Source organism: Nerophis lumbriciformis, linkage group LG05, assembly GCF_033978685.3.
Source record: "Nerophis lumbriciformis linkage group LG05, RoL_Nlum_v2.1, whole genome shotgun sequence".
Classification (NCBI taxonomy): domain Eukaryota; kingdom Metazoa; phylum Chordata; class Actinopteri; order Syngnathiformes; family Syngnathidae; genus Nerophis; species Nerophis lumbriciformis.
Window position 1 is genome coordinate 41,486,122 of NC_084552.2, and position 14,126 is coordinate 41,500,247.

The 14,126-nt window shown below is 40.1% G+C and overlaps 1 protein-coding gene across 45 annotated transcripts in view; it reads right to left on the minus strand.

The window, feature by feature from the left end:
- LOC133606391 (receptor-type tyrosine-protein phosphatase delta-like) overlaps window positions 1-14,126 on the minus strand; it is a 589,160-nt gene that overhangs the window by 334,396 nt on the left and 240,638 nt on the right. For all 45 annotated transcript variants that reach the window (XM_061960314.2, XM_061960281.2, XM_061960279.2 and 42 more), the window contains exon 6: window positions 9,349-9,392. The gene's annotated coding sequence lies outside the window, so the exon portion shown is untranslated. The remainder of the gene's footprint in view (window positions 1-9,348; window positions 9,393-14,126) is intronic.

A 14,126-nucleotide genomic window follows, 5' to 3' on the forward strand; every position in this document is an offset into this window, starting at 1 on the left:
CGTTATCACCATGCACCACCAGTCATCAAAACATAGAATGGCGAATACTTTTGGGGGCCGAGAAAGGTCACAACAAATGCAAACGCTGCAAGACAATATCAAATTACAACACAAGAAATTTCAGCTACAGCACGGATGCAAAAGCCACGACAAATACAAATGCCACAACACAATAATATAAAGTGACAACACAACTTTAAGCCACACAGGAAGTGATGAAAACAATCAAAGGGACCAAGTTTTGCAGACGCACAAAGTGGCTTAAAAGCAAGGTTGAAAACGGTGTAATGAACATAGTACATTAGTAATATTTAAAAAGTAAAATAAGTTATTTATGATTGAAAAAGTGGCCATATTTCTCTTACTTTTTTGACTTTGTTCATTACACCATGTATAACTTTCCGCCTCAGGCACTTGGTCCGTTGGTGTCCGCCGGCCCTTCGTTGAGTCTTTATGTTGTTGTGGTATGGCTTTATGTTGTGGCGTTTGTATTTGTTGTGGCTTTTGCAGCTGTGCAATAGATTAACGTTGTTGTGTTGTGGCTATATGTTGTTGTGTTGTGACGCTGGCATTTGTACTGACTTTTATCGGTCACCATAGCTGTTTATTAAAATGACAGTAGCAGCAGATCAAACCACTGCTCATTTAACCTTTAAAGATTTAGTTGCATTTACCTTAATTCCTCAGGTAAATCTACTTTTTATTCAACCTGAAAGCATGTTGATTGTACTTTATTTTTTATATAGAAATGTTATTTTTACGTTGGAAAAACACCAGCAGAAGTAATAGGTAGGGATGAATACCAAGTACTGGTATTTTTAGGTACAGCTTCATAATTGGGTCGGTCCAAGCGGAACATTAACATTCTGGACTAATGATACTGCTATGCATAACTTTTTTATCCAGCTGACTGTCGTAATCATGACACATGCGCGCACTGTCACAATCATTCAGATACCGCTGCACAGCATAAAAATAGACGAGGCGGAACAGCCATTGGGAGTCAAACTTTTACCGCCCAACTTCTGAGTACGCGGAAGTAAACAAATTCATGGATTTGTACGTCATCGGAATTGCGGATGGAATCATTTTTTGCTAAAAGAAGACTCTAATTTGGAATAATGTGACTGAGAAGCTGTCATTGAGAGGAAAAGGGGAAAACATGTTTACCATGCACTTGACAAACACTCACCTACATGGAGCCGTGCCAGCCAGGGGCCAGCTTTCTATACACGGCAGATCTGCACCCTGCCCCTTCTGGGGCCATTTCTGTGCCTGCCTACAGGACACACGCTCAAACTACCAAACTAACTCCACAATACAGAGCCAGACATTTCCCAAATGACTTCTACGTGTCAGGTGATATGTTTCCTTAGCAAATATGATGACTACTATTTGTCATAAATCCATGTGAAAAAAACACTTGCTACTACAGCAGCCAGTTGTGGACCCGACCACAGATTAAACATCTTCATTGGTAGGTTCATGATAACTTGACACCTTCTAATGCAAGAGTTGGAACACCAGTGTTGAAATAATGGCAAGTTAAAATAATGTAAAAATTGTGATATTAATGTCACAATGGGGTATTTTTCCTCCTCAAAAGACACTCAAAGTCCAGTGTTTAGCGATCCATTCATCCACAGGCCCAAATAATCCACTCAAAAAAGTAGAAAATTTAAGTAATATAATAATCCATAAAATTGCTCAGAAGCAAGATAACATTCGCTGACAGGTCTATCGTCGCCGTGTGTACGTGGCATCAAAACACACCTTGCTTAACTGCAAACCTACCTAATATGCTAATTGATTGTATTGATTTACATGAAATATTTGATATGATATACATTATGATACAATATACGACATGTAAAAGGTGTGTGCTCTGCCTACATAAATATTATTTCCAACTGAGTGTAATTGTAATGAATAGAAACGCAGTGATGGATCTGTGAAGTATACCTTGCACTGCGAACATATTTCACTTGTTTAAGACTTAAAAAAACAGCTCTTGATCAGCCTTTCCTGCTGTTAAATGTTACATAATGTTAATCTCCTGTGTAAATAAACACTATAATCATTTTATTTTTTTTTTAACATCTTTTTAAAATTAAAGTTAAAGTACCAATGATTGTCAAACACACACACTAGGTGTGGCGAAATTATTCTCTGCATTTGATCCATCACCCTTGATCACCCCCTGGGAGGTGAGGGGAGCAGTGAGCAGCAGCAGTTTTATTTACAGCAATTACATATAGTACCGACAAGAGTACTAATAAATACCGGTATCGATAAGGAATATCGATAATGGTTTAGTATCAATAAAATCCTATCGATATACATCCTAGTAACAGGTAACTCTATTGTTAAAACGTTGGTTACTATACTTTTATAGAAAATGTTTTGAATATTGAAAATCAGAGCAAAAAATGTTTACTCTTGTTAATGAAACCTTAAGTCTTGGTTGCACTTTTTTCAAAGAAGATGTGAATGGATTGGTCATAAATTGTTGTTTCCTTGCTTGTTTGTATCCGTAATTAATGAACATCTAATTCCCTAACAATAAATAACAGGAATATAGGAAACTGTACCTGCAGTGCCCAGTATTCAGTATTTATTTCACAGTCACACTCACAATTATTTTGCTTAAAATTGACTAAATCAAATTATGATTCCAATCGAATTGTTGTTGAAACTAATCGCTCTACCCCAAGTAAATATACTTTAGCTAATAAGTTTTTTAACCCTGACTGATGTAGTGAGAAGCTTCTCTCAACCACGTTGAAAGACACATTTTGTTGTTGTGGAAAATGTGTTTTCAGAAGGGCATAGAAAACATCCAGATTGCTGACATTTCTATAATCTGTCCAAAGTATTATTAGAATGTGTGAGAATCTTTGCAGAGTGACCGTTCATTAGAGTGTGTCACCATTATTTTTGGCCAGGTACAGTATTTTTTCCTTAAAAGCTGTCCCCCACTGTAATATATGCATAGTCTCAATTAAATGTAAAGTTAAAACAGGCTTGCTTCTTATGAGCTAATACCGGTACTTGTCCGAGCACTGTGTGAGCAAATCGTCCATTTTAATTCTGTCAGCTTGAATGCATTCGCACAATCCTGATGATTTCTCGATGTGTGTTATTTGAGAGTGCTGCCTCAGCCCGCTAGCTCCTATTGAGCAAGCTTTCCCAACACTATCATTACAGTGGTCTCTCTTGTTTTGCCCGCCTATCTTTGTGCTTCCTTTGCCTTGCACTTCACTTGTGTTGAACAGCTGTTATTATGTGTCTTGCCAAAATGGAATCCACTCTTTGCAAGTGTTTCCTATTTTTCCTCGATTTGACGTGTGGACAGACACTCCTTCTTGGGCCACTTTAGTCCCTATCGCTATGTGTGAAACAGAGAAGGTGCCTTGTCTTGCCTGCATGTGATGTTTTATACTTGCCGAAAGTGGACGTCTGACATTTCAAAGCGGGAATAGCTGTTCATTACTTTCTTGACAACTGACAGTATGCACTCTATATTCTGCTTATACTGCAAGCACACTTGCACACATTCTTGGCTTTCTTTTATGTTTTTATAAGTAAGGTCTAACAGTATTTTTTGGAATACATAACAACCTTAATGGCTGTTTTTATGGCCTTAACTAATATATTTGGTCATGGATTGCTTTTGAAACCAATAACCAATCAAGGTAGTTTTTTACAGCATTGCATAATTAAGGCTCTGTGCATGTAATTGTCCATCCATCCATCCATCCATCCATCCATCCATCTTCTTCCGCTTATCTGAGGTCAGGTCACGGGGGCTGCAGCCTAAGCAGGGAAGCCCAAACTTCCCTCTTCCCAGCCACTTCATCCAGCTCTTCCCAGGGGATCCCGAGGCGTTCCCAGGCCAGCCGGGAGACAGTCTTCCCAACGTGTCCTGGGTCTTCCCCGTGGCCTCCTACCGGTCGGACGTGCCTTAAACACCTTCTTAGGGAGGCGTTCAGGTGGCATCCTGACCAGATGCCCGAACCACCTCATCTGGCTCCTCTCGATGTGAAGGAGCAGCGGCTTTACTTTGAGCTCCTCCCGGATGGCAGAGCTTCTCACCCTATCTCTAAGGGAGAGCCCCGCCACCCGGTGGAGGAAACTCATTTCAGCCGCTTGTACCCGTGATCTTGTCCTTTCGGTCATAACCCAAAGCTCATGACCATAGGTGAGGATGGGAACGTCTATCGACCGGTAAATTGAGAGCTTTGCCTTCCGGCTCAGCTCCTTCTTCACCACAACAAATCGATACAGCGTCCGCATTGCTGAAGACGCTACACCGATCCGCCTGTCGATCTCACAATCCACTCTTCCCTCACTCATGAACAAGACGAGGTACTTGAACTCCTCCACTTGGGGCAGGGTCTCCTCCCCAACCCGGAGATGGCACTCGACCCTTTTTCGGGCGAGAACCATGAACTCGGAATAGGAGGTGCTGATTTTCATCCCAGCCGCTTCACACTCGGCTGCGATGAAGCCATCAGGACCACATCATCTGCAAAAAACAGAGACCTAATCCTGCAGCCACCAAACCGGATCCCCTCAACGGCCTGACTGCACCTATAAATTCTGTCCATAAAAGTTATGAACAGAATCGGTGACAAAGGGCATCCCTGGCGGAGTCCAGTCCTCACTGGAAACGTGTCCGACTTACTGCCGGTAATGCGGACCAAGCTCTGACACTGGTCGTACAGGGAGCGGACCGCCACAATCAGACAGTCCGATACCTCTCTGAGCACTCCCCACAGGACTTCCCGAGGGACACGGTCGAATGTCTTCTCCAAGTCCACAAAGCACATGCAGACTGGTTGGGCAAACTCCCATGCACCCTCAAGGACCCTGCCGAGAGTATAGAGCTGGTTCACAGTTCCACGACCAGGACGAAAACCACACTGTTCCTCCTGAATCCGAGGTTCGACTATCCGGCGTAGCCTCCTCTCCAGTACACTTGAATAGACCTTACCGGGACGGCTGAATGTAATTGTCACGCAATTTTTAAATAACTCAGAGCATACTGTAGCAGCAGCATAGCCTTTAATTTATATTGTTATATAAATACAAATATTATTTGAATAATAATGAAACATAAAATAATGCAAAAAACAAATAGTTTTAATTCACAATAGCAGTGTAAATGAATGTATTTTAACATAAAACAATCGGAATGTTTGACAATATTTCTAATACAGTAATATTTATGCACAATGCTAATATAACAATGTCTTTATCCAATAGGAAGTTAGTCCAGCTTGTAACAAGCATCTCTTACAGACTATGTTTTTCAATGAACAACTTTATTTAATCCCCTATTGCAGGGGTAGGGAACCTATGGCTCTCGAGCCAGATGTGGCTCTTTTGATGACCGCGTCTGGCTCTCAGATAAATCTTAGCTGACATTGCTTAACACGATAATGAATAATTCCGCTGGTAATCACAGTGTTAAAAATAACGCTCAAAATATAAAACATTCTTATGCATTTTCTTCCATCCGTTTTCTACCGCATCTGTTCAAGTAAGTATTTTATTTATTATTGGTTAGCTTCAGAATAACAATTTTATTAAAAAGAATAAGATACTTATTATACTCTAAAAATGCACGTAATTAGTTGTATTCAGTGTTAAAAAATATTATATGGCTCTCACGGAAATACGTTTTTATAATATTTGGCTTTCATGGCTCTCTCAGCCAAAAAGGTTCCTGACCCCTGCCCTATTGGTTCATTGGATAAACATGTTCATATATTGTACTGTGGGAGCGGGGATGTGACACCACATGTATTTTGATTCTATGCAAGCCCACAATACCCTGCCCGTCCCGAGCACTCACTGGAAAAAGCTTTGGCAAATATTATCAAATGTGCACACAACACACCTTACCTCAACACATACATGCACTTTGCAGCAGTGCAGTCAAAGAGAGAGAGCATTGATCTGCCAAAGTGAGCAGATATTTCTTGCTGTCCCTGAATAGGAATTGCTCATTTCACCTGGCTGCTTTATAGCCTTTAGTAACATAGCAGCAAAGAGTCAGGACTTCTGGACCAGCTTGGAAAAACACATACATATTCCTCTGTCTATGTCTGTGTCACGTGCGCAAGCACTAATAATAACGTTTGATGAATCAGCCTACCTCCTCGAGCAAGAACAAAAGTACAAAAAACATGGCATTGGTATTGAGTTTGAAATCATAAATTCCCAGAAACAGGCGCTTTTTAGTCCAACATTTAATACAGTGTCCCAAACAGATGTTCAGAGTGTGTTGTGGTACAAAATCCAAAACCAGTGAAGTTGGCACGTTGTGTAATTCGTAAATAAAACAGAATACAATGATTTGCTAATTCTTTTCAACTTATATTCAGTTGAATATACTCCAAATACAATATATTTAATGTTCGAACTGAGAAACAATGTTTTTTTTTGCAAATAATCATTAACTTAGAATTTAATGGCAGCAACACATTGCAAAAAAGGAGCATTTTTACCACTGTGTTACATGGCCTTTCCTTTTAACAACACTCAGTAAACGTTTGGTAACTGAGGAGATTTTTGAAGCTTTTCAGGTGGAATTATTTCCCATTCTTGCTTGATGTACAGCTTAAGTTGTTCAACAGTCCAGGGTCTCTTGTGGTATTTTAGGCTTCATATTGCGCCACACATTTTCAATGGGAGACAGGTCTGGACTACAGGCAGGCCAGTCTAGTACCCGCACTCTTTTACTATGAAGCCACGTTGATGTAACACGTGGCTTGGCATTGTCTTGCTGAAATAAGCAGGGGCGTCCATGGTAACGTTGCTTGGATGGCAACATATGTTGCTCCAAAACCTTTCAGCATTAATGGTGCCTTCACAGATGTGTAAGTTACCCATGCCTTGGGCACTAATGCACCCCCATACCATCACGCCTATAACAATCCGGATGATTCTTTCCCCTCTTTGTTCCGGAGGACACGACGTCCACCGTTTCCAAAAACTATTTGAAATGTGGACTCATCAGACCACAGAACATTTTTCCACTTTTCATCTTAGATGAGCTCGTGCCCAGCGAAGCGTTTCTGGGTGTTGTTGATAAATGGCGTTGGCTTTGCATAGTAGAGTTTTAACTTGCACTTACAGATGTAGCGACCAACTGTAGTTACTGACAGTGGTTTTCTGAAGTGTTCCTAAGCCCATATGGTGATATCCTTTACACACTGATGTCACTTTTTGATGCAGTACCACCTGAGGGATCGAAGGTCAGTAATATCATCGCGTACGTACAGTGATTTCTCCAGATTCTCTGAACCTTTTGATGATATTACAGACCTTAAATGGTGAAATCCCTAAATTCCTTGCAATAGCTCGTTGAGAAATGTTGTTCTTAAACTGTTTGACAATTTACTCAAGCATTTGTTCAGAAAGTGGTGACCCTCGTCCCATCCTTGTTTGTGAATGACTGAACATTTCATGGAAGCTGCTTTTATACCCAATCATGGCACCCATCTGTTCCCAATTAGCATGTTCACCTGTGGGATGTTCTAAATAAGTGTTTGATGAGCATTCCTCAACTTTCTCAGTCTTTTTTGCCACTTGTGCCAGCTTTTTTGAAACATGTTGCAGGCATTGAATTCCAAATGAGCTAATATTTGCAAGTTTTCCAGTTCGAACATTAAGTATCTTGTCTTTGCAATCTATTCAATTTAATATAGGTTGAAAAGGATTTGCAAATCACTGTTTTCTGTTTTTATTAACGATTTACACAATGTGCCAACTTCACTGGTTTTGGGGTTTGTATTTGGACCTACTACAAAATGTTGGGCATATTTATTTTACGACCAAATTCCTATTCAAATCACTATAAATGATAAATGGGTTATACTTTTATCGTGCTTTTCTACCTTCAAGGTACTCAAAGCGCTTTGACACTATTTCCACATTCACCCATTAACTGATGCGAGAGCTGCCATGCAAGGCCCTAACCACAACCCATCAGGAGCAAGGGTGAAGTTTCTTGCTCAAGGACATTAGGATGGCGGAAGATGGGGATCTAACCAGGAACCCTCAAGTTGCGGGTTGAAAATAAGCTTTACCAACCGAGCTTACCTTGTATGTAAGGCCAATGCAATGCCTACTAGTCACATTCCCAATATGAAGGAAGCGCTCTGCTGTTTTTGAGGCCCTTTTGCAAAAACGCGAGCCAAAGATCCTCAATATGAGAAGAGTGCTGTTTGCCGCGGCCCTTTGAACTGAATTCGGAGTCATGTAATTTACAGGCTGGATTTGGCTTGCGAACAGCGATTAGCGCGATATGGCTAACATTAAAAATATAATAAGAATAATTAAAAAAATATTACATTACATGCACACGAGAACTTCGATTTACGCTCAACCCCGCAGCTTAATAAAGGCTACAGTTTCACCCGGAACAGATTTAATCCGATTTCTATTATTTCCCTATGGTATAAACAAATTATACTGTAAATGCAAACAATCATAGAATTTCTAACATTTTAGTGTGGACTGAATCTAAAAAAGCAGTGCCCCATCCCTCACGCGTTCACTTCATCCTTCACATGCTCTCAGATGTATTTCCTCCTGTTATATCTGTCCTATCCGCCCACTTCCCTCTCTCTTCATCTGGCCTATCTCTGCGTGCTCAGTGACAGTCTCATCACACTCTATCAATCAGGCTCGCTAGGCCCGAGCGGTCCCAGTCTGGTCCCATCAGTGCCAGTCTGTCACTTAAAAATAAAAAAATAAAATAAAAAAGCTTTAGGGTTGCCAGATATAGTCCACCCCCCTCGGACCTCTCCCCTCCACCGACAGAGTACTTGAATTGATATCACCTGACATTTTCACTACTCTTTTTTAAGCTTATGATGATGATGATGATGATGATAATAGCCACTACTCCCTCTGAGAGTTGCTGTTGTTTTGGAAAATGTTGATTGAGAATAAACTAAACCAATCATTGTACATAATTTCATGTCCCAGTAATTATCAAACAGCAAACTGTTCCTACAAACTAGCATTTAAACTAATACAGAAGTGTCCAAATGTCTGTGACAGGTTGCGTAATATATCATGCTGATTCTCTGCGGATTATGGACAGCATGTCCTGGTAGACGTAATGATGTGGTATGATTAGGACATCGTATTTGCTTCAAAAACTTTGTCCGCGACCGGTCATAATCTGCTCTACCACAAACAAATTCTTAAAAATCTGCACTGTTGGATGCAAATCTTGCGGCTTCAGTCTGCAGCAGCCACATTTCATGGCATTGCTTTTAAAAAACCGAGCTGACACGTGGCGTGAAATTGAAAAAAGACGAGTCTTACCTGCCGCGGGCCTCATGTTGTCAGGGTTGTCTCAGGAAAGAGAACTGCATAAACAAGAGAGAGAAAAGCATGGAGATAAATGGCTTCATCAGTGTGTGTAGTTACCTGTGCAAAGTGGCCACTTTTACTGCATTCATCACTCTCACACACACACAAAAAGGTGGGTTTATTGCAAGGAGTCAAAAGGAAAGAGGGATTTTTTTTGCAAAGTATGGACTTGCTTTGTGACTAAAAGAGTAAAAAACACAGGAAAGAAAGATTTTCTGAGGCTATTTTCTTGATCATCAAACAGGACTGAAAGATATATGCTGCGGGTGCAAAAAAGGAACTGACTGAATTGAACTGAATTGAATTGAGCATGTTTGAGTGAGCTTTAATTTGGCTCCTCTAATTTTTCAAATGCGTTCATGGCCAAGTCAAATGAGATGATTAGGGAACGTTGTGATTTTAGTATTCTTGGACCTCCCCCACACCCCCAACACACACACACACACACACACACACACACACACACACACACACACACACACACACAAAAGTTAATTCCAAGTCAATTTTCTGTGTGAATGTCATCCCGCTGATGGAAAAGTTGCTTTAAATAAGCTCCGCACTGCTCATAGTGAATATTAAGTTGCTTATTCAGAGTTTTGGAGAGGACAAGAGGACATTCAGGAACAGAAAGATGTTTGTTTTGGGACATGTTGGTTAATTCTACAATAGTTTCAAGCTTTTAGAGACAGTTTTGCGGGGGAACACCACTGGAGCGATACTCTGACACAAATCTCCACAGTCCATTAAGACATGGCTGGATGAGTCCAACATTCTGTCTGACCTCACACATTCTCTTTTGGATGAATGGGCAACAAATAAATGCAGGGTGAGGACGAGACATTAAGATTTTGTGGATTTCCATGCATGATAGTAGGTCAAATCAAAAGACAGCATCGTATATCCTGGTAAGAATCAAATGCTGTTTCCTAATTTGTATTGTCCATTGTCTATCTGTGAAGGTTAAACGTGTTTTCTTGGCATGGTTAGTCTTAAATGATTTGGTGCCGTCTGTGTGCTTGTATGACAATAAAGTTTCTTGAATACTTTAATGTTCACCAAACTAGTTAAGAAACTAGCATATAAGTTTCCAAAACATATATGACACTTGGCCTTTTTCTTCAAAATGTTTGGCTTTGAAAATTATCCATATTGTCTTTGGACCAGTCAATTGTCAACAAGCTATGTCCTGGTAATGATCAAATGCTGTTTCTCAAATTGTTCACACAAACTAGTCTAGATGTGTATTTAGGATACAGTATGTGACTTTGTTTTTCTTGGTACTGTTCGTCTTAGAAAACTACAACCATTCTCTTCAGACATTAGAAAACGTTTCCTGGTATTGCTCAAATTGCATCCTACCAACTGCTGCCACACACTTGCATGGACACGAGAAGTGAAGTGTCCAAAACATTTGTGGCAATTGGCATTTTTCACTGGAATATTGTGCTTACAAAAACACTGCTGATTCTTTTTGGACAGCACGACGTATCCTAACAAAGCACATTAAACTGTTTCCCCAAACGAAAGTTTCCGAAATGTCGTGCTTGCCAATTTTATACCTGTCGATTGAACAGGTAGCATCATTCTTGGGAATGTTAGACTTGGAAAACTATTATGATTGTTTGTGGATAACATGTCATGTCCTGGTAATATTCAAATACTCTCCTCTGAACGGTTTCCACAAATTAGCATAAAAAGCTAACACAGAACAGAGGTGCCCAAAGTGGGGCCTGTGGGTTAAATTTCACCCGGCGAGTGGTTTTGTTTGGCCCATTAAAGGGTGTCCTCCCAAATTGGATACATATTCATATTGACTTCTTTCAAGCTTATGCAATCATTGACAGCATGTCCTCAAAGCTAACTAGTTGCCATCTGTCCATGTTATTTGCACTAATTAACGTAACTTTTTATTTACTTTTACTATTAGGCTAATGATGATTCATGCTTTAAATTGCTGTGTTTGGCCTGTGGCCCATTGGCACATTTTTACTTTGGCTCTTGCAGGCAAAAAGTTTGGGGCACCTCTAACACAGAAACTTGTGGAGAATTGTCCAAATTGCCCAAGTAGCCAATTTTATACCACTCAGGAAATCTTATCAACTGATATGCACCGTGTCTTCAGTTAGCTTTCTTCGGTCCGTCCCCCTTTTGTGCATTTGCGATCATTCACCAGCATTGATTGTCAGCCATGATAATATAATCAGACATAAAGCCCGACAAGGCTGGCCGGCCCAATAGATCAGAGCGTCTGACAGCGGTAGCTATACACAGGTCATAAACCCTCACCTTCCCTGTCTGACCTCCTCCTCGCATCAATTTGACTCTCCAATATGAATGCAAATAAGCTTTTTTTTGGTGACATGTTTATGGTTATATCTGTATCTCCCATCCGCTAACCCCTGAAAATGTGCTGATCGCGCTGCGTCGGAAGCCCTCGCCGGCCGTGCCGAATCGCATCCGCACGCGCCCTCCATCCCAGTCACTTGTGTATGCATTGAACTGATAAGTACGGCGCTTCATTTTCCCCATGGCGAGGCACAGTAAAAAACTGGGGAGTAATAATTGCTTTACGAAGGGAGGGTGTGTGTGTGTGAGAGAGAGCGAGACTGTGAGAGGTGAAGATGGCTAAATATGCTTGATTGCCTCCTAAGCTTCTGTGCTATGTCATGAAATATGGCCGCCGCAGACTGAAGGTGGTACCCGAGTGATAGCATCCTTTCACGCTGGGGTTTTGGGCTAGCAAGATTTGTATCCAACTGCGTGCATTGTCACAATTATGGAGTCAGGATTGATGGTCAAAGATCTTCAGACGAAATTTCCGAATCAAGTGTCATAAATTTTTGCAAACCTTTCAAAGCGATTGTGCTATCGTAATATCAATAGAACATTTTGGCAGACATCACTACACGCAAGCTCAGGGCTGTTGGTTTACTAATGAAAACGCTAGACAGAACAAAAATATACTGAATACATCTAGAATCTACTATTCATTTTAAGCAATACTTTGTGAAGTGTGACGTGAAGTGATTTACATTTATATAGCGCTTTTTCTCAAGTGACTCAAAGCGCTTTACATTGTGAAGCCCAATATCTAAGTTACATTTAAACCAGTGTGGGTGGCACTGGGAGCAGGTGGGTAAAGTGTCTTGCCCAAGGACACAACGGCAGTGACTGGGATGGCGGAAGCGGGGATCGAACCTGCAACCCTAAAGTTGCTGGCACGGCCGCTCTACCAACCGAGCTATACCAAGAAAGTATATTGTGTCTATTTATTTTAGTTATTAAAATAACACAACTTGGTTAATATATTTTAGTGTGTGTATAAGTACTTTTGGAGCACATTCAACAATACCAGGATAATAATGAAAGTTGTGATCATTTTGATCACAATAACTTTATTTAGCCATTTTGTTTATAGTTTTGGTTGTGTATATTTGTGGGTCTCCCCCCCTCCTTAACAGAGACAGAACCTACTTTATTGACTTTGGATATAATTTTATATTCAAGTGCAAAATTTAGCTTGCAGACAAAGTATATTTTATTTGTATTAATTGTTGTTGTTTTATTTAACTTGGTATTTAAAAGTTCACATATCAATTACAATGTTAAAATATACGAGAAATACTATTTAATTGAAATTTGAAAGGGTATACTTTTATTATCATCATGTATTGTCATTACATCAGTGGTTAATTTGGTCTAAAAAAAATTATGGCAATAATATCGTTTAGCGGCAATAATTTGTAAGTCAGTATATTGTCGAGCAAAATTTGTTATCGGCCGACGCCTATTGGTTTGATTGATTGATTGAGACTTTTATTAGTAGATTGCACAGTGAAGTACATATTCCGTACAATTGACCACTAAATGGTAACACCCGAATACGTTTTTCAACTTGTTTAAGTCGGGTTCCACTTAAATTGATTCATGATACAGATATATACTATCATCATAATACAGTCATCACACAAGATCATCACATTGAATTATTTACATTATTTACAATCTGGGGTGTGGAGGGGGTGGGGTGGGGGGGGGGGGGGGGGGTGTTGGGTTTGGTTGTTATCATCTGTCATCAACAATTGAGTACTATGCACACATCGCTGCAATGTTGCCAGCTGCAATAACGATGTAGAAAATGGTATGCATCATTTAAGAATTGACACTAATTTAGCAATAAAGGTATATTACTTTTGGTTGTAAGTTTGCTGTGTCTTTTAATGATAACACAGGGGTGTTAAAAGTATGCCTGTCAACATTTTCATATCAAAATACAGGGAATGTCCACGGATTACAATTTTTGTCACAAATAGCAGTTAAACCAATTTAAGATATTAATAAATAATGAATGCCCTAACCAGGGATCATTAAATGTCCCTTGCAACAAAAGACAGTGTTACTAATAACTGAGCTATCCACTCTGACTCCCACGGATATAAGCTAGAGGGCCAAATATAAGGCTTCCTATGGAGGACCTTTGTTATATTGCGTAAATAAAAATAAAACACAATTCTGGGCTACTTCACAGCATATTTTTCAAGCTGGCTCTCGTCATTTCTGCCCCGATTTTACAGATCTTAAAAAAAGCATGAGAATGAGTGACCTGCCTGTTCTTCTTGGGGTAAAAATAATATGTTTCAAATGTGTGAAGATATTTACACAGGGTTTGGAATTTGTGCGGGGATGTGTTTTCCGTCTCTACGTCATCCACTTGTCTCGCGTTGTTG